The sequence below is a fragment of the Alligator mississippiensis genome, chromosome 12 (genome assembly GCF_030867095.1).
Source record: "Alligator mississippiensis isolate rAllMis1 chromosome 12, rAllMis1, whole genome shotgun sequence".
NCBI lineage: Eukaryota > Metazoa > Chordata > Crocodylia > Alligatoridae > Alligator > Alligator mississippiensis.
Window position 1 is genome coordinate 12,864,545 of NC_081835.1, and position 26,940 is coordinate 12,891,484.

Sequence of the window (26,940 nt, forward strand, 5' to 3'; positions counted from 1 at the left end):
ACTCCTAGCATTCATTAACCCACGTCAGCAATGAAGTGGAAATAGAGTTGAATGAATAATATGCAGAAAATAATTTATTTGATTTTTGTCTGTCTTCATAAATATCCATGAATATCCACAGTTTATGTGACTTTTTAGTTACCTTTCAGATAATTTTGGTAAATAGATTGGAAGTACTTTGCGTGTCTGGCAATAGAAATTTCATAATAGCAATTTTATTTAAATTTGGTTGGATTTACATAGCATATAATATGTCTTTTTGTTTAAGTCTAATCAATTAATTGAGTAAACAAAGCTCAATAAACATTTAAAATATTTAAAATACATTTTGGAGGGAAGGATTGGGGAAAATGATAAATATGAGACATCTCTACAGTGTTGGCAGGTTTGCATGGAAAAAACTTACTTTTTTTCCTACTAAAAAAGTATTGTTTAAAAAAAACCCTTCAGCTAGCTCCAAAGACCAAAATCACATTTTGTGGTTAGAACATACCCTTTTCCTCAATTCACTCGTGTACGTCAGATGATTTTGCATGTGCCCATGTGAGATTGCCAGAGAATCTGGAAGGCCAGATGGTCCCAGCAAAGTGATCACAATCTAGGGCATGGCATGATATTTAGTGAGAATTAAATATCTGCTGGTGGGTAAGACTGTAATTCTTGGTTTCAGGAGCTATTTAAGAAAAAACGCTCTAAGCTTATGCAGACATTAATACTGACTAATACAGACATGTGCATGCACCTGAACTTTGCTTCCAGAGTTGTGTTGCCTGCGAGAATGCTGCCTCGTTATGAATCAATTGCATTTAAATGTGTTAGATCCAGAACATTCCCTTCAACTGTAGGAGCTGAGTATGTAATAGAAAACTTGTATAAAACCAAACCATCCTCCAGGATTGATGAGAAATCCTGAGCATCTCCCTTGAATTCTAGGGTCATTAAGCATTCCAGAACTTTTCAGGGAACAGCAGATACCTATACAGGGTGATGCGACCTTCATCGTAGTTTCTGAGACATCTGTGGGCCCAGCAAGTATAAGCAGAAATGAGAACTGATCCCCTAGTTCCCATTATAGGTATGTGACGGGCCTCTGTTGGCTATCACGCTTAAAAGATTTGATTTTAGATGAATTAGGAACTTTAATTGTAGTGAGGTTATACTATGCCTGTAATATCTTAGCTATCTCCTTTTCCAAGGATATCTTTTTTTACTTCCCTTATATGTCCCAGATGCTGCTGCTTTGTCCTTGGTAAAGTGAGAGAAAGAGAGCACCAAGAGGCTAAGGAGAGGGATGAGCAGACTTCAACCATCAAAGCAGAAAGGACTATGCAGTTCAGCTTCCCTAAGGCTGCAGACTATTTGCATAATAGGCTACAAAGGCATGGTCTGGAAATCAAAGAGAAACATGTCTCAGGAACTTGATTTAAAGCATCCTTGAGCATGTGCCAGTTAGCAGACCTGATAGCAAGAGTGGGTCTGGGTATGTACTCACAGCTACCCTAAAGCTTAGAACTTGGCTTATGCAAAACAGGACCAAGGAGGCAGAACATATATCTTGAAGGTACACATGGGCTCAGCATTGCCAGACAGTGCTCTACAAACCTCCCTGAGCTAGCTTGCATACTGGAGATAGGGTGTGTCTACATGAGACATGTTAATACACATTAGCCTAATTTAATGCATGTTACTGGCACATGTCTACACATGCAGACCCTTAATGAATACTCAAAAAGGGCAGAATTAGGCTAACTGCACCTAAATTTGATATGCAAATGAAGGTATCAAATTTAGGTATTATTAGTTCAAGCGCCTTAATGCATGGGTGACGCAACCCAGAACTCACTCTAGTGCTGCATCTGCCCACCCACTAGAGGCTCATGGTAGGGCTGCAGGGACTTGGATTTTAGTGCCAAGTCTCTGCATGGGTAGAAACCTGCCAAAAAGCACTTAATGTGCATTGGCTAAATGTACATTAAATTTAGTCACACTTAAAAGCACATGTAGACATGCCCACTGCGTATCTGGATTAGTGTAGTAGTTGCATCTAAGCTAAAATACACTGCTTCTCACAGTATCTGTTATTATTCATTGATTAATCTGTTGCAGGTTGAATATTGAGACCGACATAACAAGATTTTAAGAGCAAAATCGAACACTAGCATTGCCACAATAATGGTATTCGTTAGGGCTGTGCGAAGCTTTGGGTGGTGATTCGATTTGGAGGAGATTCGGCCTGATTTGGTGGCCAAATCTCTGAATCTGAATCAGGGGACCAATTAAAAGTTGATATTTCAACATTTTTTTTTCTGATTCTGGACATAAATATTGAAATATTAGAATTTCTCATGAGAGACTAGTTCTAGGGGGTTTCTGTTCAGCTCTGCTGCTAATCTGTGTCAAGTGATCCTGACCAAATGTATAATTTAAGGTGGACTTCATTTTATTGATTTCATCTGAGTCTTGCTTTACATTTTAATTTTCATTGAAACCCAAAGTGCAAAACAGGAGTCAAAAGGTAAAATAAGGCAGAAATATTCACAACCCCCCATGATCTAAAAGTACAACTTGAATTCTGGCTCAGCCTTATTGAAGGCTAGTAATTCATTCATTTTATAATCAATGGCTAGGCACACTACAGGTTCAGTCTCTAAATCTCTGCAAGTTCACTTTTCACAGTCTTTGTTGATCCAGTACTAGGAGAGACCATGAGGAAAGTATGGCAGGGTAGCAACTTAGCAACTAACTGGTTCAGAGAGACATGAGCTTGTAGACAACAGCTTGCCACAACAGGTGAAGTGAATGCTGCCCTGCTCTGCTTTCTGCCTGCCTTCAGACTAACACAGCTAACCACTAAGGCTGTGTGAAGCTTTGGTCCCTGATTTGATTCAGCAGAGATTCAGCCTGATTCAGCGGCTGAATCTTCAAATCTGAATCGAATCGGAGGACGCTTTAATCTCTCCAAATTGAATCGGAACCCTCCAAATCAATTCGAAGAGATTTGGAAAGATTTGGAGATTTGGACATAGAGACAGCTTTAAATATTTTTTCTACATACCGCTAGGTAGCAGGGGCTTGTGAACGCTGCAGTGCTGGGGCACACAGAGTGTCCCACAGAAGCACAGGGGGCTCCCCAGAAAACTCATCAGCAGACCCAGAAGTGGACCAGAAGCACTTCTGGGTCCACCAGAGAGCACGCAGAGGGCCCCCCCCCACACCCCTTCAGCTCAGTGACTGGTGCCTCCTGGGTCTGGGGGGGCACCTGGGGTCCCCCTGTGGCTGATCGCTGAGCCAGCAGGGCACAGGGGGGCCCTCTAGAGTGCTCACTGGCAGACCCAGAAGTGGACTGGAAGTACTTCCAGCCCACTTCTAGGTTTGCCGCCGAGCATGCTCCATGCACCCTAGCATCGCAGCGATCATGAGCCACGCCTGCTACCTCAAGGTATGTAGAAAAAACTTCTAAAGTTATGCCTATGTCCAAATCGCTGATTCTGTGAATCAGCATCAAATCTTCAGATTCAGCCAAATCGAATCAGGACAGTGATCCAAATCAATTAATCGAATCACTATCCCTGATTTGGGCCGAATCCAAGTCCAAACCAAATAGGGTCCATTTCACACATTACTACTAACCACATCTCTGGGAGAAACAGTGGAAGCTCCAGAATAAGGAAGTTTCAACCTCTGTCTGAGGGTGGGCAAGTACTGTAAATAATCCCTGTGGACTAAAAGAGCAATAGGCAGTTTCCATAAATAAAATGCAATTCAGAAAGTCTTTCTGAAGTTTGTTGACATTATATTTCAGGAAATCAAGTTTTAATTAGCAATATTACTATGGGAATTCTCATTATGTTGGTCTTGAGAATCTATGTATAGCTACAGTCTGAAACAGTAGGAATTGTTAATTAATGAGATCATAAAAAACCCCACAATATGATCATAAATGATAACCTGTGGGGGGAATCTCTCCTTTTGTTAGAGAAACTAAAAGAAAAAAATGTGTTACTCTCATTGAACTCCCCCAGCAAAGAGTTCTAATATATTTAAAATTAAACCTAATGCAATAGCAAATCTTTGCTATTTTTTGCTTCAGATTGTATCATTGTTGGTGGAAGGTTGCCCTGGAGACTGGCATCTTCTTTTCCTTCTGAAGTACAAGGTATATATGGTTCATTGGCCTTGACCTAGATCAGCTCATGCTGAAGTGATTCAGGAAAGGCACCAACCAGCAGCAGTCTTTATGGGAGCTTTCTACAGTGTGAGTCAGGAATGAATTTGCCAGTTTAGTCTCATATCACTGGGTGTGTCTATATGTGCCAGTTTAAATTCACTGTGCAGTAAGTTACTGCGTAGGAAGCAGGAATAGGCCAGTCTCTACACGTTCAGGCATTAAAGAGCATTAACACTGTGCGTGGACTGACCTGGGACTGAAGGTAGTCCCTAGTCAGTCCACACACATAATGTTACTACACAGTAAGGTGTCTACATGTGCATTACTGTGAAGTAACTAATCAGGCATAAATTTGATACCTGCACGATGCAGGTATCAAATTTACTCTCGAGTTGGTATAAGTCACCATATTTACTGTGCAGTATGGGTGTGCACATGTAGACACATGCCCGTACTGCACAGTAATTTCAGTTTCTGTGCAGTAAATGCACACATGTAGATGCACCCACTGTTACCTAAACTGAATTAGACAACTCATTTAGAGGTAAAAGTTTCCCCTTCTCATTTGTGGATAACCTGACCTATAGATTTTTTTTTTTTTTTTTTTATAACACAAAGTTATTAAAAGCTCTAGTCTAGTAAGTCGTAGTAGCTCCAAGGGATAGCCTCTATGTCCCTAGAAGTCAGTGGCAACATTTTTACTGAATTCAGCAATGCAAAAACAATAGCCAGTAGCTTTCAAAACAGCCCTATGCATACCACAGGAAAGGACCAGGAGGTGATAATTAAGAAGGATATTTGGAAAAAAGCTACAGACAATAGCCTGAGTGAAGGAGGGGTGTGAGGATTGTAAAGCATAGAAAGTTAGGAGTCGAAGGGACCTCAGGAGGTCATCTGGTCCAACCCCCTTGCTCAAAGCAGGATCATCCCCAACTAGATCATCCAAGGCTTTGTCTAGCCAGGTCTTAAAAACCTCCAAGGATGGAGATTCCACAACCAGTGCATTACTACCCTCCTCATGAGAGAGTTTTTTTCCAATATCTAACCTAAACTTCCCTTCTGTCATCTTCCACCACTGAGAATAAGGTAGATGAAGGCTGCTATAACCCCCTCCCCACCCTCCAGTCTTCTCTTCTCCAAACTAAATAAGCCCAGTTCTCTCAGTCTATCCTCAAAAGTTATGTACCCCAACCCCCTAACCAGTGTTGAAGAGAGGGGAATAATCACTTCTGTCAATCTGTTGGCAATACCTCCCTACTAATGCAGCCCAGTATGCCATTAGCCTTCTTGGCAACAAGGGCACACTGTTGGCTCATCTTCAGCTTATTGTTCACTGTAGCCGTCAGGTGCTTTTCTGCAGGGTTACAAATCAAAATCGTATAAACCAATAGTTTAATGAGGGGTTGGGAAGAGGGGCACCTGCCCCAGGTGCTAAGGTAGGATGGGTGCTGGAATCACCTCTCACCCCACAGAGTTTGCATCCCAGTAGCATCCCCATGCCAAGAACTCCAAAACAGTCCACGCTGATGCTGCTGAAGATCAATAGCCAGGGGGAATAGGTTGGGGTGGGCGAGAGAGCAGAACACATGGCAGTGGCAGCAGCAGCTCAGTCAGGGTCTGTTTAGAAGTTCCTGGCATGGGTAAGACTCCTGATGCTGCACCCTCTTCCCCCCGCTCCTCGCCCCCCCCCCCCCCCCCGTGCAACTCTTAGAACCAGGTGTGCCCTGTCTGACCTGACTCTTGGCATCATGAACCCCTCACCCCCTCTCTGGGAACCGTGTGCCCCCCCGCTGTCCTGCAGGACTTGTCCGGGGCCCAACTCTGCTTGTTATAGCACTCATGTAAGCAGTAACATTCTGAGACGAGCCCAATGATCAGTTGAGGCCAAACAGTAGAATTTATAATAGGGTATAATGAATCATACTCCGTTTTCACAAGCAGCTCACTTTGTTTACTGTAAGTGCATGATCCAAAGCCCATCGGCAACAATGACCAAACTCCTGCTGACTAACAAACTCTGGATTAGGCCCTTTGAGACTGATGCATTGTAGAATGTGCATTAGTAGGTCAGTATGATGTAGCTAAGCACAATGTTTCTGTAAATGTCTTGGCACAGAACTTGGATATTGGACCATGTCCACACAAGCGTGGATGTTTGTTTCCCTGGGGACATGTAGCAGCAGCAAAACCTTGTGCCACCATTACTTGTCCCCAGGGAATGCCCATGCCACACGCCCTCTGGTACGGAGCTGGTTACCCCAGGTGGGGGAGAGGAGGCTGGGACCAGCAACTGTGTTTGCCCCAGCAGCCTTACCTTGAGCCCCGAGGGCCTCAGGAAGCTGCAGCCATAGCGCTTCCACAGCAGGGAGCCTGGCCGGCAGCCGGCGCCTGGCTTCAGCCAGCCAGGCTCCAGTTTTGGGTGGCGTGTGCTGCCACTATGTGTACTGCCCTGCTTTTTGGCAAGGGTTTTTTTGACCCCAGGATCTCCTGGGGTTAAACACCCTCCACATCTCTCCACACGGCAAAGTAGCAGCATGGAGAACGCCTGCATGTGCAGTGTGCGGCATTGCAGACAGGTCTGGAATGCCACATACCGCATGTCCATGCTCATCTGGATGTGGCTTGTCATTTCTTTGAGATCAGGGGAAGCATTTTCCCTTCCTTTTCCTTGCTACATATTTTCCTGAGAGCATTTAATCCACATCAACTTTCAAATTAAAAGGGAAACTCAGATTTAGTTGGTGGTATTAATCACTGAATAAGGAGAATCACCCTAAATCTGTGGTCTAATAGAATCACAGGCCAGATGCTGGGTCCCACTCTGTTGGCTGAAAGGTGGTGGAAAGCTATTTTTCAAGTCAGGAATGGTTTCTTGATATAGAGGGAATTTCTGGATGGTTGAAGCATCTGAAAGATGTGCTGAGGGATTCTTCTGGGTGGAGGGGTGGCAGAAATTACAAAGTCAGTGCATAGTGTGGTCCAGTAATCATCACTAGAGGTCCACTCTACATGCTGTTATTTAACACAGCTGGATTAGTCTCTAGTCAGGCCAAAATCACCTGGATAGGAAGGCAGCTTGGAGCTGTCTTTTCTCCCCTCCAGGAGTTCCTGAGACTTGTGCAATAATCCAGAGCTGTACGTCTGGTCCATGGCTAGTGATCATATATAATTCATTCCATTTGTAACAAAAAGCTTTATAATTATTAATTTATAAGAGCTGCATTGTACATGTTATCATTATGTCATACTTAAGTAGTGGGCACCTTTGTTTCCTGCCCCTGGATGTCCTAGCAATGCCATTTAAAGGTGTGTATTTCATTTCACATACCAGACAAATGTTATGATGCCCTGACAACGGGAGCATTTCTGCTTTGGAGTTTGCAGTTCCCACCCCAGAAAAATAAAGCACGCTGAACTTTTTCATTTATGGAACTGGAAACTATTACATTGTACTGAGCCATTGCTTGAAGCAGAAAAATAGTAAGGAAAAGGTGGTTTTCTTAATAACTAAGGAACTAGAATGGCTTGTGCTTCAGCTGCCTTAGACAGTGATCAGCAATATTTTTTTTTTCCTGAGGTCAATAAAAAAGCCACCTTTTCATCTTGGTTCTCTGCAATAATGGAAAAAATGTATTGTATTGTATTTTAGCTGCAAAATTCTTGTCAAGTAATATTGTGGCAGGGGCTGAAAACTTCCATATATGCGGCGCTTATTTGCTTTGATTTTTTTTCTCACTTTTGTGGCAATGGAAATCAGGGATAACTCCATTTAAGATGTTACAGTTATGTGCAAGTGGTGTACTCATGATCAACATCATTTTTATCTATTATTTGCTGTCCTGAAAAGCTCTTTTTACTCAATACTGCAACATTTTCTGGATTTGTCTTTACACTTAATTTGGGAAAGATAGTTAGCTGGGTTAGGCTGAAGTCAGGCAGAAGGCAGGGCAGGGTGGCACCTTATAGACTAATTTGTTCAGAGAGGTATAAGCTTTTGTAGGCAACAGCCTACTTTGTCAGATATTAGAATGAAGGCAGTTTAATTGGTTTTGACTGCCTCAGCATGTCATGAACAAAGGGAGAAAATGTTTATGCTTTGAAGATCTTAAGGTAAGAAGATCTAATAAAACCTAGTCTATGTATGGATACGAATCCAGAGTCTCTCTTGAGACCATGCTTAACATAATCCAGTCTTGTTCTGCAATTTCATGTTCAAGTTGTTTTTTTAAAGTGCTGCTGTTTAAGAGCAGCTACTCTGAGGTCAGTGCTAGACTGGCGAGGGAGGCGAAAGCATTCTGCCACAGGCTTTTGTGTTTTTCTGGAATTGATGTCAAATCAGTGTCCATTTATCTTTTCAAGTAGGGATTGCCCCATCTGTCTGAAGTGGACGGCATATATGATGTTGGCAGAGGCGATCCTAGCTGGGTGCGGGGCCTGTTATTCCATCTGCCCTGTTATTCCAGGGAGTGCTTTCCCCTTCATGCTACTGCTTCTCTAAGGAGATGCCCTTGTGAAGTTTCAGGGTCTTGTTGGGGTCTCACTTGACCACAGCTTGACCCCCTTTTACTCTTTGGCCCTCTGACTGGGTCTACTATGCAAACCTCAGTCTTTGGGGCTTCTCCATCCTTCCGAACAGTTGCTCTGTTAGGGGCTGGGGCACACCTGCATAGTCACAATTCCCATCCCTCTCCCTTAAGGGATTAACCGCGGCACTTACTATTGAAGGACGCTGTCAAGCACCCCCGTCTGTGGCTCCTCTGTCCCATCACAGCCACAACCCAAACCTTTGGTTGTCCACAAAACAACAGCAGCCTGCTGGCTGTGAAAATAAATCCTTTTTAACCCGCAGATTATTATATTCCCCTTTAGCTAGGGGGTTTCCCTGGCTGTGTCCTTATCACTCTCCAGTCCTCCCTAGGCACCAAGCAGCTTACCTCCTACAACTGCCTCGTCCTGGAGCTCCCTCCCCCACAACCCTCCGAGTCAGGCTACCTCCCCTCCCCTCTTCTTCCTGCATGGGAGGGAGCTTATATGACTCAGCACGATTCGTCTGGTCTCCCGATTGGCCCTTCCCTCCCTGGTTCTAGTGTCGTCAATGAACTCGTTACTTGTCAGAGTCCTAGTAACAGGGGCGGGGGTTCCCTGTTATTTAAGGGAAATAAATGCTTAAGGATGATCCTACTAGCTCAAGATTTAAAGCAGAGTATGGGAACTTGAATTGCTATGTGCTATATTATATGTGTTTGGGCTTGTATGCTATCCTCTGATACCTTTCGTGAGCACTAAAATTCCTATAAAATCTCACTCTGAAATGTGATGGGTTCATGCTTTTCTCTCATTTTACAAATAAATATAGCTGGAAGCATAGTAAGAGATGAATTATGCCCATTCTTTGACTGCTGCATGGTGAAGAAGTGAATCATAAAGCTACGAGAGAATCTAACAATCCTTTTGGCAAGTGTGTAGCTGTTATTCCCAGAATCCTGAAAAATTTCTACTGGGTAGAATGGAGGGCGTTCTGCCTGAACGATCCTGCAGGATTGCTGTGCCTTGTAAATGTTCCCTTGATTCCACTGTGACTACAGCTATATTTCTTGAGTGAGTGAATTGGATGCTGTACGTGTGTGACCCAACTCCTTTTTTTCTTTTAAGAACAAAGCCATTGAGTATGACTGTGATGGTAAGTATTTGATCAAAAAAGGCCTTGGACCCAAAATATTTTTTGGCATTTGGCCTGCATCTCAATTTCAGTGTTGAATTTGGGTGCTGGATATTCACATTGTGCCTGCACAAGTTGGCAATGTGTTCAGATACTGATGAGTGGCCTGAATTTCCATGTTTGTTGCACTCACAGCATGTATGGGAACCTCTTCCATGAAATCCCTGCAGTGGCATGGAAGACGCGCATAAGACAATTTAGAAGCTGGATGGAAAGGACTCTACCTTTTCCTATTAATGTAATTGGGAATTGAGATCAAGTATTGTGGTATAAAAAGTATTTCAGAAATGTAATATTTATTATTAATGCATAGCTGATGTCAAATCACTTACTGCATCTGAAATATTTGATATCAGTAAGATCACAACCCCGCTTTCATTTTTATCAGCGACAAAGCTATATACATCACCAGTGGTGTTCTTTACAGTCAGCCCTAGGACTATTAAGAAAGCTCTACTTTGTGATGTGCAGTTATAAATTTCTAGTACTGAAGCTTGAATATCATTTATAAAGGTGCATATAGCTGTGTTGACAGCCAATTTGAATCTGATCTGTCAATTTACATAAAGAGTAACAAAATCAAATGAAATATTTCCAGAGAAAATAAAACAAAATACAGATTCCTTAGATATTGAGATGAATGCCTTGTCTCTCTTTCACATACATATTCACTCACACACACTACCCTATCACCTAAGAAGATATGCTATTAGGGAAATTAATTCAATGTTTACAAGTTGAAGAAGGTTGAGGTACCTGTTTCATATTTGAAAATGAAAGATAGACAACATTGATCTGTTTTTTTTCCTAATCTTCAGATTTTAAGCATATCATATTAAAAGATAAGGGGAAGAATAAGTATAAAGTTATTTCTTGATATACAAGCTGTTCTTTAAAGCTCTTTCTTACTATATATTGTGTGGGGTTTTTTTCCATAAACCTATGAACTCTTCAGTTAGTGTCTCTCTCATGCTTTAATATATTTACTGCATCTGTTTCTTATGCATAATTTCATTTTCTTTTATAATATTGTCCACAAAAATACTGGCTGGGAAAGATGGCTAATATATATCTAATAAAACCTAACTGATTACAGTGACTTATTTTAATTAGGTACTCTTATAATTGTGCAGTAAATCTACTTAAAAATTTCATGGAATTATGAGCAAACATTATGAAAAAATATCTTTAAAAAAGGATTCCAGGAATTATTTCAGTTATACTTGTTTTACATGGCCTATACCCTTTGTCTTGTCACTTGCAAGATAATTTTAAGCTATACATTTAAATGATATACTATCATTGCACTATTATTGATTGTAATATGTCAACCCCCAAAGGTGACAATCAGGCCGGACCAAAAATTTAGTAGATTTCCTATTATCTACAGAATTATAGAAAAATCTTACAATTATAGAAAATTAGGGTTGTAATGAATCACAGGAAGTCATCTAATCCAACCCCCTGGTCAAAGCAGGACCATCCCCAACTAGATCGTGCCAGTCAAAGCTTTGTCTAACTGAGTTTTAAAAACCTCCAAGGATGGTGAGTGCACAATTCTCTGGGTAACCTGTTTTAGTGCTTTACTACCCTCTTACTGAGACACTTTTTCGTAACATCTAATCTAAACTTCCCTTGCTGAAACTTGAGACCTTTGCTCCTTCTCCTGTCATCTGCCACCACTGAGAACAGTCCAGCTCTGTCCTTTTTGGAACCCCACTTCAGTGAGTTGAAGGCTGGTCTTAAATCCCCCCTCAGTCTTCTCTTCTGCAAAGTAAATAAGCCCAGTTCCCACCACTTCTCCTCATAAGTCATGTGCCCTTACCCTTAATCATTTTTGTTGCCCTCCATTGGGCTCTCTCCAACTTGTCCATATCCTTTCCATAGTGGGGGGCCCAAAAGTGGACACAGTTTTCCAGATGTGGCCTCACCAGTGCTGAATAGAGGGAAAAATAACTTCCCTTGACCTGCTGGCTACACTCCTATAAATGCAGCCCAGGATGCCATTAGCCTTCTTGGCAACAAGGGCATACTGCTGGCTCATATTCATGTTATTGTCCACTGTAACCCCAGGTAAAGCTATCTATCTATAGCTTTGTCTCTGGCTAGTCCACAACCACTGAGTGCATTTGTGATGGAAAGTATGGAACTGCTACCATAATTCCCACTAAGGGCCCCACCAAAAGAATAATCCACATAAGATTCTCTCCTCTGCCTAAAAGGGTGATAATGTACATGCTTCCCATATCTCCACATTTTAGCTTGCTAGATGGTGACCCTAGTTTTAATCTTTCCTCATAGTGTACAGAGGGATCAGTGTGAAAGTCATCTTAGAAAATATGGTTGTGCTTTACTTCCTCTGAACCTGTTGGGAATCTATTTATTCTTGCAACACTCTTTCTTTTTCTTTTATTGGGAAGCTTAAAATACTTCATGTTAAAAATGAACTGCTTATTTCTTTTCCCAGAAATGTGTAGGGTAGTTTTTGACTAAACAAATTGTTCAGTTGATCCATGTCCACCAAATGTTTTGGTCAACGTCATTATGCATTTTTGGGGGTGAAGAAGGTTTTTGAGTGGGGTGGGGTGGCAGTGCTAAGATTGCCATCACTAAAGACCAGCATCTCATCTCAGGCATGTGTGTATTGCATCTTTAAAGTGCAGTGGGAATTGTGCAGTGCCAAATGCTTGTCAGGAATTCCTCCGCATGCTGTATGCAGTAAGTTCCAAATGGCAAAATTATTCACTAAGGTCTGTCTTTTACTAATAGAGGATTATGGTATCCTGGATGTGTATGTCTCCTGGATGGTATCAGGAAACATACAAAGGTCATTAGGAAGGCTGTTTATATGCCATATAAAGCTCCTGAAGTTAGTATGTGGTGACAAGGACTTATACATTTGCCACACTGCAATGAGTGCATTATATACAATGTAATTATGTGTTTGGTTCCAACACCTCAAGCCTTGGAGCAAGAAATATTAATGTGGACATTGCGTAATTCCACAAAATAACAGTGCTCATTTTTTGCTACACATCTCAAATTGATGTTTCTCTCAATACCAGTCATAAGCTAATTGTATTTCACACTTTCAATAAAAACGGTTTCCAATCTGCAAAAATGAATGTTGTTGTTGTGCTCTAATAACATAGGGTCAGAATCTGCTACTCTTCCTCTTGCTATTTCCTTATTCCATTAGTGGCCCAACTGGAAATCAAAAGGTTGCTCATTGTTAGTAAACACAGCAGCATCTGGTCCATTACAGCCAGGGTATATTTTATATAACTAAATGGTGACTAGGGCCCCATTGAATTTTGCCACATTTTTTAAATTCTAAAGGTCAAAGGCTGGGGGCAGCACTAAAAACCAAATTCCTCTGTTTATCCATAGGGCAGGGAAAATGCCAGCTTCTTTTGTGCAAGTTTTCTCACCAACAGACTGCTTTCTCAATTCTGTAAGGGCTACTTCTAGAAGGTAGGTTGGTATCTCGGCTGCTTAGGGGTGTACGAGTAAATATTATCATCATCCTGTTCAGGTAGCAGGTTCTTGTTAGGGACACATGACTATTCAAGCTATACTTTTGTACATTTGGATTTGATATAGATTTCTTCAAGGTATCTGCTGTTGAAATCCACACTGATGTTTCTGATCTGTGAGCCGATTGATGTAATGAGCACATTGTATATCCTTCCCAGGTGTGCCATATTTGGCCATATATAGGGTATGAAACTGCTGTCAGGTTTTCTTCTATAAATCCATCTCTTTTTTACTTTCTTCTCCTTTGTGAACAATGAACAGACAAAACCTGAGCAAAAGAGAGTCCTGAGAAAAAAAATCAGCATTAAACATGACATATATCTAGAGGTGATATTTCATATTTAATCCTCTAGATTATAACATATTTAAAATCATGAAATCTGGTTTGTTGTAATGTTGTTTAGCCAAGTCCAGGGAATGCAGAACTCTAATTTTAATTAGAACATTGTTTTATGTGGAAGAAACACGTAAAATGGAAATGACTGTGAGTTGTCCTTAGGACCCAAACACTCAGTATCAGACCCTTATATGACACATACGGCCCAGGGTGATGTGGTCTGTTAGCTGAGCAAAGTCTTGAGGATCTCTGGATAATATACAGAAACCCCACCCAAGCCTCCTGGCATTTGAGCTCTGATTCTCCACAGTCTTAGATCAAGTATGTTGATTCATACTTTTTCAAAGCATTGCCACACCAGAATAATTAGACTTTATTTAAAGTAAAAAATGTTAATATTAAGCTGTGGGAATTGGTGGCCATGTTTTTCCCAGCAACACTGCATGAAGGTTGATAGATTATACTGTCATGGGCTTCCCCATCATGAATGGAGGCCAGATGGGAAGGTCTTTGGTAATGCTGTGCTTTTTTACATTACAGAATTGGTGGTTCGCATGGTAGCTCCAGATCCAGCACAGCCTCTGCCCTCTGCCTTGCACCATTGAAAAAGACAAAATTCCATTTATATTTCCTATTTCAGAAGTGAAAGATTCCTCCCTCCCTTGCTTTGAAGTAGTCTATTATTCAACATAAAATAAAAGTGTTACATTAGAAAGAATTTGATATGTAGAACAGCTGATTCTTAGCTTCTCCCACTTCTAGATTCAACTAAAAGTAAGTAATTTAAAAACTTTTGATTGATTTATCCCTCCATTATAAGGGACTTGCTAGTTTATTCCTGAGATGGTAACATTGATTTCTAGTTTCTAATTCGTTGGCTTCACATCTTTCTTGTTACAGTGAGAATGAATACATTTGTTATACTACTTTTTTATAGTAGGCATCATTGTCCTCTAGCTACCCAGAACTGAAACAATCCATTTCCATTTTGTTTGTCAGCTTGATTGTGGCCATGTACAGATATTCATTTTCTCCTGTGAGAGTCACTGCTGTCCCAGAAGACACCATGAGTGTATACATGTTCAGGATTTTTCTCCCAGAGTAAAGTGGCAGACTTACCAATACAGCCCAGCACGTCTGGGCTCAGAGAATCTCCAGTATGATTGGTGGAGTCCATCCACCAATCAGGTAACAGCAAGGAGGGGCTTGCCCCGCCCCTACCCGGGGCCAGGCAGACAACCCCAGACCTGGTTGAAGCCTGCACTCTGCAGGTCCTGCAGCACTTCAGGGGGTAGAGCCTCTGGAGAGAATAAAAGGAGCTGCGAGCCCAGCACGCGGCAGACTAGTTGAGGGATAGAGACAAGCAGGGCTAAGAAGAGCTGGGAAAGAGGTGCCCAGAGGGCGGATGCTGCTGCCCTGGAGAGCCCCTGTGGATGCCTCTCACCGGACAAGAGTGGCAGATGGTTTCAGCCCCAGTTGGTGTTCAGTGCAGCACATGGGGTGAGACTCTGGGAGCTGTGCAAGACAGCTTGGGTCTCCAGCTACTCAGTGCACACAGCACAGTTCATGGAGCCAGACCCTGGGAGCAAGAGGCTCAGATCTACAATCCCTGGCATGTGACCAGGGCTCCCGGTGCACAGCATGGTGCACAGATCCAGACCCTGAGAGCAAGAGGCTCAGGTCTGAGCCCCAGAGCCATGCAAGGTGGTCCGGGCCTCCAACCCTGAGCAAAGACTAAAGCCCCCAAGAGTACACGATGGTGCTTGAGGCCCTGAACAGGCAGTGGTCCAGGAGGAGCCAGAGGCTCTGGAGGCTTCTCTGAACAAGGAGCCAGTTGCCTGAGGGGACAAGGACCCCCACCTGGGCATCAGATTCATGAGTTGCTGGGCAATAGTGTTCCCACAGGGGAGGGAGTATTCTTCTTGGCTAGAAAGGGGTTCCTGGAGAGGAGGGTCCAGGGAGGGTCCCTTCTCAGTTTGTGAGTTGCCTAGGGCTTGGTGTGAGGCCCAAAGGGCAATACGATCTTCCCTCACGGGTCACTAGAGCAAAATCCAGGCCCCTTGAACATGGCAAGGCCTTTGGGGACCCTTTTAATGGTTTAAGGTTACTTCTGTGCTTATGTGCCTTATAATTTGTGATATTGCACCTTATATTTTGTGATATTGTATCCTGTGAATTGTGTGCTCCCATATCAGTAAGAAAACTAACATTAGAGTGTAAAATCTATATTGAGATCCTACTAAGACCCCTCCACATTACTTACCAGTGTGTACTTGTAACTTGAACCCCGGGCATGGTCATCTATTGTAGAGAAGCAAGATTATTAGTCCTATATTATATGTAAATATCTGTTATAAAACTGTTATATCAGTTTTATATTAACAGTTATCGTTTAAGGTTCCCTGTAAATATTAATACATTTGCATATAGTTCAATATTGTACTGGCCTGGCTTTATAGGGAGCGGGCAGACTGTGCTCAGCTTGCAGTTCTCTCCCACAGCACCCTTGAACTCCCCTTCAATCAGAAAAGGGAGTACATACCATGGGTATACCTAGGCTAACATAGAAATGGCCATTTTAGGAGAAAAATAACTTGGAAACAGCCAGAGTGAAATCACTTTCAGGAGTTTTTCCTGGGAGGGCAAATGTCTGTACACTTTTTCTTCTGAGAAAAGTCACAGCACAGTCTTCCAGCACCTCCAGGGTGCTTTACTTCTGTTTCTGTTCCTCCTTCCATAGGTGGATTAATGCACAGGCCACCTGGGCCTGGGCCCAGGGGCCCCTGCCTCAGCATGGATGAAACTGGAAGCCAGGCCAGGCCAGGCCAGGGGTGCATGATGTGGCGGGCTTTGGCTGCTGGGTACCGGACAGGGCATGACCTTGCCAGAGCCCTGGGAGTGGCCAGAGCCACCAGTGGCAGGGAGCAGAGCCAGGTGCACTGTGTGGCCAAAACCTGCTTGTGGCAGGGTGGCCCCAGCACAGCCAAGTCCTGGCCCAGCCCGCCCACGATCCTGTGTATTGACCAGACACCACTGCAGCTGTACTGAGCTCTAGTGGGGTGAGGGGCTGCCCCTGCAGCTCGGTCTGTGCTGCATGCACCCAGCAGGCAGCAGCTCCACACCCCTGGCACCCGCTCCTGCAAGGACCTGCAGGTGAGGATGGCCACAGCTCCTCCCCCAGTCCTGTGGGGCAGTGCATCCCGCTCTGGCTGCTGCTCCCGCTGTGCCAGCCAGGGACTGAGCCCATGGCTGTGGGGCAGGGCACAGGTTGGGGGAGGCCCCAACAACTTGCAGTATATTGAACACTTTTTTGGGTGGAATGTGCTTCAGCTACTCACAGCCTTGGGCATATCAGGAGTGTCTTACATTTCTGTATATGATCTGTGCAGATTTATACAATGATTTGCATGCACCTGACTTAGCAGAAACACATTTCCTACATAATCTTTTTTTTTTTTGCCCCCACTATCCGCAGTTAAGAAATTACAAAAAGGATCAGAATCATTTTATATACATTTTAAGTGGCATTCAATTCTGTAAGATGATTAATTCATGTGCCAATAGTATACACAAACCTGTGGGCTCTGTTTCAGACTTGTTAATTCCTTTCATGGGGCATCAGTATTTCTAATCCTTTGTGGGTAGGAGGTTTTTATCCTTTCTTCATGTTTCATTTTGGAACCAATTTTATTGTCTAAATTTTTCCTCTGTGTGCTTTAATGTGAGAATGACTTGTTCAATTTCATTTTTATATATGCAGTACATATCTTTGATCTTTATTTCAGCTTTGTCTGTAATGTAACCTCTAAATTTGCCAAATCTCTTACAACACTAAGGAAAGTACTAAGGATGTGTCCAATTTTCTGTCATTAAAAACTAATACAGAGTTCTGTCCTATTCAGATTGGATAATACTCCTATAGCCCAATTTTTCACCTTCAGAGAACAAAACTAATGAAATGCTATCCTAGATTTTTCTTAACATTTTAAATTGTATTTTGATTATCCCACGCTATTGGAAGGACATTAGTCCAGCACTTCCAGCAAACAGCTTTATTTTTTGGTTTTTAACAAGAATTGGAGAGAAAGCTCCTAGTTGCTGACCACATTTTAAAACTGTGAGGCTCCTAATATTGTTTTCTCTTGTACTGCCTATCTTTTTCATGCTCTACCCCAGTTTCCAGATTGTTTGGCCACGCTGGTTGAAGGCTTCCTGACTGAATACTTTCTCAGTCAGAAAATGCCAGATCATCCGAAGTGAAACAGCAGAAATGAATTGAATCCTCATTAATTGAAATTTTGTTTAAGAAATAATTAAATGGAATTCTTTACTTTTCCATTCCTTATTTGTGAACTGGGAATCTTTTTGTTTCAAATCGTGAGATGTCCCATGAAAAAAAAAATTCCAGGCCTCGTCCAACTGTATTGTTTTGTCAGTACTGGGATACTTTCTCTACTCCTCTATCTTCTATGAGTGAAGGACTGCTGTTTTTCAAAACTATCAGGCTGTAGCCTATAATGGCTAACTTCAATAAAATTACTAATTCATTCATATCTAAAAATATTGCTGCGAGTATACAGGATTTAATTTTTGCATATTTCCCTACTTCGAGAATAATTGGGTTATTTCTCCTCAATCAGAAATTGAGGATCTCAGAGCATTGGCTGGGAAACTTGAGATTTTGTACTTTTTGTACTTTGCTGGCTTCTGTGTAAAAAGCAGAGTGATTAATTTCTTCTGTAAGTATTTCTTGAAAGATTTCCTTATCACTCAGTCTGATAGGCAAGGAACTATATAACCGGGGGATTTTTAATTTTTCAACTAACATACGTTTAACTCCATATGTTAAAGAATTGTTGAGCCTCCTTTTTATATTTTGTATTATGCTTTGTTTATGTGTATGAGAATGAGAGAGAAATTTTCCCATTTGGAATCTCAACTCTGTTGAAGTGGGACTTGGAAGAAAGGTTAATAGGGTTTAATTATGTAACAGTACATAATATAACTGCTGATCTTGGTAATTGTTCTAAGAGGTCTAATTAGGGGACCTTTCCTTTCTTTGCTCACCAGTTAGATGTTAAAAAAAAGAGAAAAGTATTGACCTTGAAGAAATGAATGCTAGAGACAGAACAAAACTATTGTGGGGAGGAAAAAAACAGTTAAAAAAACAACTTAAATCTATTTCTGATTTTTTACATGCAAATGTCCTTATTGACCCTAAAATATATGACAGTGTTCAGCAAAAAAACCAGTTGGCTTAATATTTGTTCCATATTAGACAGTGTTATTGTCTTAGGCAATTTAAAATACGTCTAAATCAGAACAGATCCATAAAATATTGCATTTTTATACCAATATTTTTTCTCTCTGTCATATGTTTTTACCCCTGAAGCTATTCATTTTATGAATTCACAGACAAAATTACATCACTATCAATATCTCAGTCCACCAATGCCCATCAGAGTTGCGCATTTTGCCAATTTAACTTTTAGAAAGTGCAAGATACAAAAATCAAACATGACAGTTTGTTGCTTGGACTACAGTACTCTTCATTCAGAGTAGTTTGTATTCTGTTTTTGAAAGACTAGATTCCACTTAAGGTTATTTTGTGTGGATAACCTGCAAGGTTAAGCTTGTTGTTATTGATCGTGGCAAGGCAAGATATATTCTAGCTGGCTGAGTTTAGGAGGCCCTGTAGTCAACTCAGCAACATTTCTCTGCTTGTTTAAATAACTATATATATTGTTGTAACTTCTGAGCACCACATCTAGCCAATTCCAGACTTCCAAGGAACGGTCTGTAAGCAAGGAACAGAATGATTTGGGGGAAAACTGGAACACGGAAAAGGGAAAAATTAGGCACACTTGGTACCTCAGTCATCTGGTTACCAGAGCCAAAGCTTCAAACACCTTTGTAGAGTGTAGAAATAGGTTGTATTAATGTCTCCCAGCAAAACAGTGAAATATAGAGATAGTGTGACCTCAAGAGGTCATCTTGAGGTCATCTTGTCTAATTTCCTGGTATGGGGAAAAAGTGGATACAGGTGAAGAAGCACACAGAGTTAGTGACATGGGGATAGGAATGGGAGAAAGGAAATAAGGGAGCCCAGAACCTTGTGTGGGACACATTGGAGCCCCCTGGCATAGAGGAAAAGGGGCTTTCAGAACTCCTGTCCAGAGAGTAAGGGGAGAAAGGGACAGACAGCTCCTGACGTGAAGGGAAAGGGGATGTAGAGCATAGATGGAATAAGGGTACGCAGAGCCCCTGAGCTGCAGAAGGGTTGATCTTAATATGGGAAAGAGAAAATGGGGGTATAACAGAATCCCTGACAAGAGAGGCACTGTGGGGGGAGGCAAGGGGATTTACCAGGAACTCCTAAATACAAGGAGTTGTAGGGTGGTACAGAAGGCTTATCTGGGATGAGCGGAGGAACGCTGGGTGACACTATGCAGTGTGTGACAGAACCTAGGAGGTGTGCCACTCTTTAGTTCAAATAGTAAACCACAGACACTCAACATCCAAAGACCGTCCCCCTACCCCCCAGGCCAGGGACAGAAATTACACATTAACAGGTATAAGTGGTCAGAAACCGGTTCAAATCTGTAACACAACAGAAATTCGGTGCACATAAACTGCTTTCAAGATGGCTTAAACCAGTTTAAGATAAACATGGATGGATGTAGTATCAGACTTAACTGATTTAGGTCAAATCAGTTTATTGAACTTCTGCCCCAGATCCCCTCTAGATTAAAGTTAACTCTCAGTCTTCCAGGATCCCAGGATGCTTTGTACCTTTCCTGCAATCCCCCCCACCCCACCCACAGGGTGGATGGGCTAGCCTTGTCCCAAGCTGTCTGCTTCAGCTGAGCAGGGAGGCATGCTTTAGCAGCCCCTGGCTTCTGGCCTGGGCCACTGCAGGCATGTGGCTGCATTTCCAGAATCAAAAGTGAATGTCTGTTCACTTCCTTATCGGTTCAGTACATGCAGCTTAGACTAACCTGCAAAGAGTGAATCAATTCAGCCTCAGGCTTTTTAACTGTCTGTGCATAGTGCCAGTGACCACATATGAGGTGTCACAGAACTATAACTGGCTTTAAAGAGAGAAGAGCTATGCTGCACCTGTGCCTCATCAGCTGCTTCCCACCTCAGGCTTTAGGAAGGCAGGTGAGTGCCTGCAGCTCAGCTAGCCCTCAGGGAGCCCAGCAAAGTGTCTCCTGAGCTAAAGGCTGCAGAAACTAAGTTGGCTGTGAGGGAGAGGAAATGACAGAGAGCAGGAGGGCTCCTGTGGGAGTTTGTGAGTGAGCCCCGGCTGAGAGAGATGAGAGGAGAACCTCTAGGGGCTGGATCCCAGGCTATGCAGAGGAACTGGTTTACTTTCGCATTTTGCATAGTATTATGTTTAGCTGGGCTAGGGCCTGAGGGCTTAGAGATAGGGACAAGTGATAGAAGCGGGGATCAGCTGCATGGGAACAGCTGATGTGCCTGCTTAGTCCCTGCAGTAAAAAAATAAGCAAGTAGATGCAGCTTGGCTTTCTATGAAACAGGGCTGAATGACCATAGGTTAGCTTGCACATATTGCAGGGTGAGAGCAGTTATAATTATGTAAGTCTCCTGGGGCAGAAGCAGAAAGCAGCAGCAAGAAGATGGAGGAAGAGCCCAGAGGATTTACCAACTGTTGCAGGATAGGGAGGAGCCCAAGGGGTCACATCTTAACCCATCACAGGCCTGCATGCTGCCAGTTGGACAGATCTGATGCAAGCAAAACTTAGAAACCCGTGAATGAAATGCAAAGTTGGAAATCAGGAAATCATGTAGCAAAGTCACCTTTAGGGGACAAAAATTAATTCTGGTTCTAGTAATACCCACAGCTTTCTTGGCATTTTGCATTTCAAATATAGGGAGTCTCTCCAATAGAATAGTGACCATGCAACGAACCTGCTGTGTCTGCATCTAAGAAAATCCATGCCCCAAATGTTATGTCTATCTGCTATACTTGAAGTAATTTTTTGCTAATCTTACTCAAAGCACTGAATAAGTACTGTGACAGAGGGCCTAGGGTCTGCCAGTATCTTCTACTTCATGGAAGGGAAAGCCAATTAAAAATAGAGATCGAAATAGGCCGCAGAAACATTTGAGCTGGACTTATGAGCGTGGAAACATCTGTAAAGTAATTGGTGACCACTACCCCTCTACGGGGAAAGAAACTGTGGTATTTGCTGCAGATAATACGGTCCTTTGTGAAACCAAATGTACTTATATTTTGGAATAAGAAATATTTCGGGAATATTTGAACGCTCGTGGCGCACGGGCCAAGTCCCGGAGGACTGGAAAAGGGCCAATGTGGTCCCCATTTTCATGAAGGGGAGGAGGGAGGACCCGGGCAACTATAGGCCAGTCAGTCTCACCTCCATCCTTGGCAAAATCCTTGAAAAAATTATCAAGGCTCACATTTGCAAGAGCCCGACAGGACAAATTATGCTGAGGGGAAACCAGCACGGGTTCGTAGCAGGCAGATCGTGCCTGACTAACCTAGTCTCTTTTTATGACCAGGTTACGAAACGCCTGGATACAGGAGGAGGGGTGGATGTCGTGTACTTAGACTTCAGGAAGGCCTTCGATACTGTATCCCACCCCATACTGGTGAACAAGTTAAGAGACTGTGACTTGGATGACTACACAGTCCGGTGGGTGGCGAATTGGCTGGAGGGTCGCACCCAGAGAGTCATGGTGGATGGGTTGGTCTCGACCTGGAAGCATGTGGGCAGTGGTGTCCCGCAGGGCTCGGTCCTTGGACCGATACTCTTTAATGTCTTCATCAGTGACTTGGACGAGGGAGTCAAATGTACTCTGTCCAAGTCTGCAGATGACACAAAGCTATGGGGAGAAGTGGACACGCCGGAGGGCAGGGAACAGCTGCAGGCAGACCTGGACAGGTTGGACAAGTGGGCAGAAAACAACAGAATGCAGTTCAACAAGGAGAAATGCAAAGTGCTGCACCTAGGGAGGAAAAATATCCAGCACACCTACAGCCTAGGGAATGACCTGCTGGGTAGCACGGAAGTGGAAAGGGACCTTGGAGTCCTAGTGGACTCCAAGATGAACATGAATCGGCAGTGTGACGAAGCCATCAGAAAAGCCAATGGCACTTTATCATGCATCAGCAGATGCATAACAAATAGATCCAAGGAGGTGATACTTCCTCTCTATCGGGTGCTGGTCAGACCGCAGTTGGAGTACTGCGTGCAATTCTGGGCGCCGCACTTCAAGAGGGATGCGGATAACCTGGAGAGAGCCCAGAGAAGGGCCACTCGTATGGTTAAGGGCTTGCAGACCAAGCCCTATGAGGAGAGACTAGAGAACCTGGACCTTTTCAGCCTCCGCAAGAGAAGGTTGAGAGGCGACCTTGTGGCTGCCTATAAGTTCATCACGGGGGCACAGAAGGGAATTGGTGAGGATTTATTCACCAAGGCGCCCCCAGGGGTTACAAGAAATAATGGCCACAAGCTAGCAGAGAGCAGGTTTAGACTGGACATTAGGAAGAATTTCTTCACAGTTAGAGTAGCCAAGGTCTGGAACGGGCTCCCAAGGGAGGTGGTGCTCTCCCCTACCCTGGGGGTCTTCAAGAGGAGGTTAGATAGGCATCTAGCTGGGGTCATCTAGACCCAGCACTCTTTTCTGCCTATGCACGGGGTCGGACTTGATGATCTATTGAGGTCCCTTCCGACCCTAACATCTATGAATCTATGAATTATTCAGTCTACTCTGACATCTTGGATATGTGAGCAGATCAGGTGAGGGTAAGATGGCTCTTCTCTAGATAGTAAAAGAAGCTGTCAGCAAGGGCCAAATCAATTTTCAAATGTCAGTGGTAGTCTCATAATCCCTGCTTAGCTGCTGCCTAAAATTCTTAGGTTTCTCAGTATCTGCCACTGGGTTTATGCAGAGTCACCTAAGATCTGACAGTGCCAAATTGCTTAAGTCAAGTTCATGCCTAACCCCCTCCACCCAGAATTCCCAAACCAGACACTCCCCTGTGGATCTCAGCTCTGGAGGGGGTTTCAGAACATGTCTAATCTGTACTAAAGACAGGTCCTCCTCCTACCAGCTCCCAGTCCACTAGGTTGGAGACCATAACTGAGATACGGCTGACCCAGGTTCCAATCCCATCTCTAACTGATACTGATTTAAACTCACATTTCCCATCTCCTTAGGGAGTGGCCTAGCCAGTGGTCAAGAAGGACATTCTGGATATCTCTTGTATTAAAACTGTTTCTGTTTTTTTAAACAAAATACTTAAATGGTCAATGGGCCAGAGAGATGATGAAAATGATCCTATAGCTTGGTGATTAGGACTCACTTGAGAGACCTGTTACTTATGGAGAAAGTATAGCAGCCTCAGCAGAAAAGACTGGAAAAGAACTATCCCCACAATGACTCTATTGCCTAATGTTTAGAGCTCTCAAAAGGTAAGAGATCAGACAGACAGAAGAGGAGGGCATATTTTAGGATAAGTTACCCAGCTGAAAATCTTGAACAGAAAAAACTGCCTAACTGAGAGGGATGAAACTTAGTCACCACTCCTTTTTTTTTGCATTTTCCCCTGGCTGGGACAAGCAGTGTTTGCTCAGTGTCCTTTCTCCAAAGAATACCCTTCTTAGTTGTTTAACTCTTCCCATAAATCGTGTGGAGAGCCAACCCACCTAACTCCATGCTCTGCATTCATTTCCTTCGTGGCTTTATCCCAGAGGAACTTGATTTCTAGACCGGTATACAGTTCTCATTTTTCTTTCTCTATAGCTATGGCAAGAGGAGCAAGACACACTGGGCTTTGCAAAGTATTCAGATGAGGCTTGTTATGGGAAATGTTTGTTTTGTTTTTAATTAGTTCTAAGATGTTTGTCTGGGGTAATTTCAGACAGACTGCATCAAAAGACATGAGAAGCCTCTTGAAGAGAGAGAGATTGAAGCAGAAGAAGTTCTGGTCGTGGTAGTCAGGACTTGGAAAAATGTGCTGTCATCCATTAAGTTTTCACAAACACCTGCAGCAGGGAGGTGCAAAGAAGATTCTGAAAGAGCGCAAGTGGCTAGGGTGCAGGTGAGTATTATACTTTTATTAATGATATTTTACTTTTTCTATAGAAAGAACAAGTTATAAGAGGAGGATAATCTGTTTTGCATAGGCATCAGCTGGGTCCCTATAGATTACCTTTCTGAAACTATTGCAAATGGGTCAATTTTTCTTCAAAATTTATCAAAAATGCTCTTTATTTCAGGGGTTCTGAATCTGGAATCCACCTGGGCCTTCTTACTGATGAGGCTAGTTAGAGATCAAGTCTGAGGAATATAGAGCACTAGTAAGGAATAACATGTCTGTTTAAAAGTTATCACTGATCACATTTTGTGCTGTCCTTATCCTGGGTCGTGCTGTATTTCCCACTCTCCCAACCTGAGCTAAAAAAGGGGTGCTCTAAGCTGTGCTACCTGGCAGGAGCTTTCAGAGGCTTGCAACAATTAGAGAGCACCAAAACAATGGCCTCTTTTTCCATGGGCCACAAGTCAGACTCCCAGGAGAATGAGCAAAATAGTATATTTGGTTTCAAGGAAAATATCTCACAATTATATCTTTATACAGCGCCTGTAAATTCACTGACTCTATCTTTATCCACAAAAGCAATATACTTTGTTGTGTTTCTTTGCCAACAAGGGGAGCCTAAAGAAAGTTGCTGGTTGGCACTGAATTTATGACCCAGATACCTTGTTCTGGGCAGACCCAAACCCTCAAACCGACTATGACCTTTCCATTTGATAATAGGATATGTACTTTACCTATAAGCCAATTCCCAAAAGCAAACCTCTAAATAGCATTTTTTAGCCATCAGTTTTACTCAACTTTTGCTAAAATAGCAGTACCACTCATTTTTCATGTTCTACTAGTATAACATAAAAGTTATCATCTAGTGGGAGGACCTTAAACCTAATGGATAACCCTTACAGTGGTGATGATTCTATCATTGTATTGTAATTTTCAGTGCTTCTAAATGAATGCTGTATTTTTAAATAAAAATCTGCATTATTGAACAATTAAGAGTCAAGCAAAATACTACACTGAGATCAGCATAGATGGACAAGGAATAGAGCTAGATTAGATAATGTATTGATGCCAGAAAAAATTCAATGTGCATGGCTTATAAAACCATGGAAAGATATTTAGTAGATAATGAATTAATTGATCATAAGATGCTGAGAAGATAATAAAAATCAAGATACAGTACATATGGAAAAGATAGATCTGAGAGTCTTGGTGTCATGGTAACCAAGAGATGCATAAAGTATATAAATACCTAAACATCCTAGTGTTCAGTCTCTGTGAGTTAACATTTCTTATAACTTTGCAATGACCTTGGCACAAAACTAGGTTGAATGCCAAAGCTCCTCATTAGGAAAGGGACTTACTGTAGTGGAATGAACACTTGTAAAATGGGTTAATTACATAATTTTATTCATTAAAATTAATTCTAAAAATTCTAAAATTCTAAAATATTTCTTCTAATGTAAGGTTATCTAGAATTTCCTATCAATGCCAATTGTCCTCAAATATTAAAAATACCTAAGATAGATAATGTATGTAATTCTGTTGCATATAGAACATAATGCCTTATCAACCTCCCAACTTATCTAATTATATAAGAACATGATCAAATAACAAGTCAAAGAACTAATGAATTTAAAAAAAACCTATGATACCTCAAGGATGATTTAGGATTGTTCTCCAGTTGACCCACAGATTGCAAACGCTGTTGTCAAACAAGAAAATGTCTGAAGCATTGAAAAGTAGGTGTGTTCCCATATGCATTACGTTGCAGTAACCAGTGCTTGGGTGACCCCAGGTGAACTCTTTCCATATATCTATGGAAGCATGGCTAGCAAATCTTAATACCTCAAGTAATTGTCTATAATATAGATAGGATAATGAGAATTATTTCTTTTCCAGGAAGCAGGAACTGACAGTAGCAAAATCCTCTCGTGTCTGACCTGAATCCATGTCTTTTCTCACGGCTATATTCTCTCTTGTGCCATAGAACTAATATGGGCAGACAAGGTTCCTTGAGTGAATTTGATATCTTTTATTAGACCAACCCAAATGGTTGGAGAATAGTTATTAAGCAAGCTTTCGGGTTC

The 26,940-nt window shown here is 42.4% G+C and overlaps 1 long non-coding RNA gene across 1 annotated transcript in view; it reads left to right on the forward strand.

Annotated features, from left to right (window-relative positions):
• The window catches only part of LOC109286220 (uncharacterized), a 672,376-nt gene extending 647,525 nt beyond the window's left edge, over positions 1-24,851 (forward strand). Inside the window, exon 5 of the long non-coding RNA XR_009456014.1 lies at positions 24,677-24,851. This is a non-coding gene — a long non-coding RNA (uncharacterized LOC109286220). The remainder of the gene's footprint in view (positions 1-24,676) is intronic.
• The last annotated feature ends 2,089 nt before the right edge of the window (positions 24,852-26,940 follow it).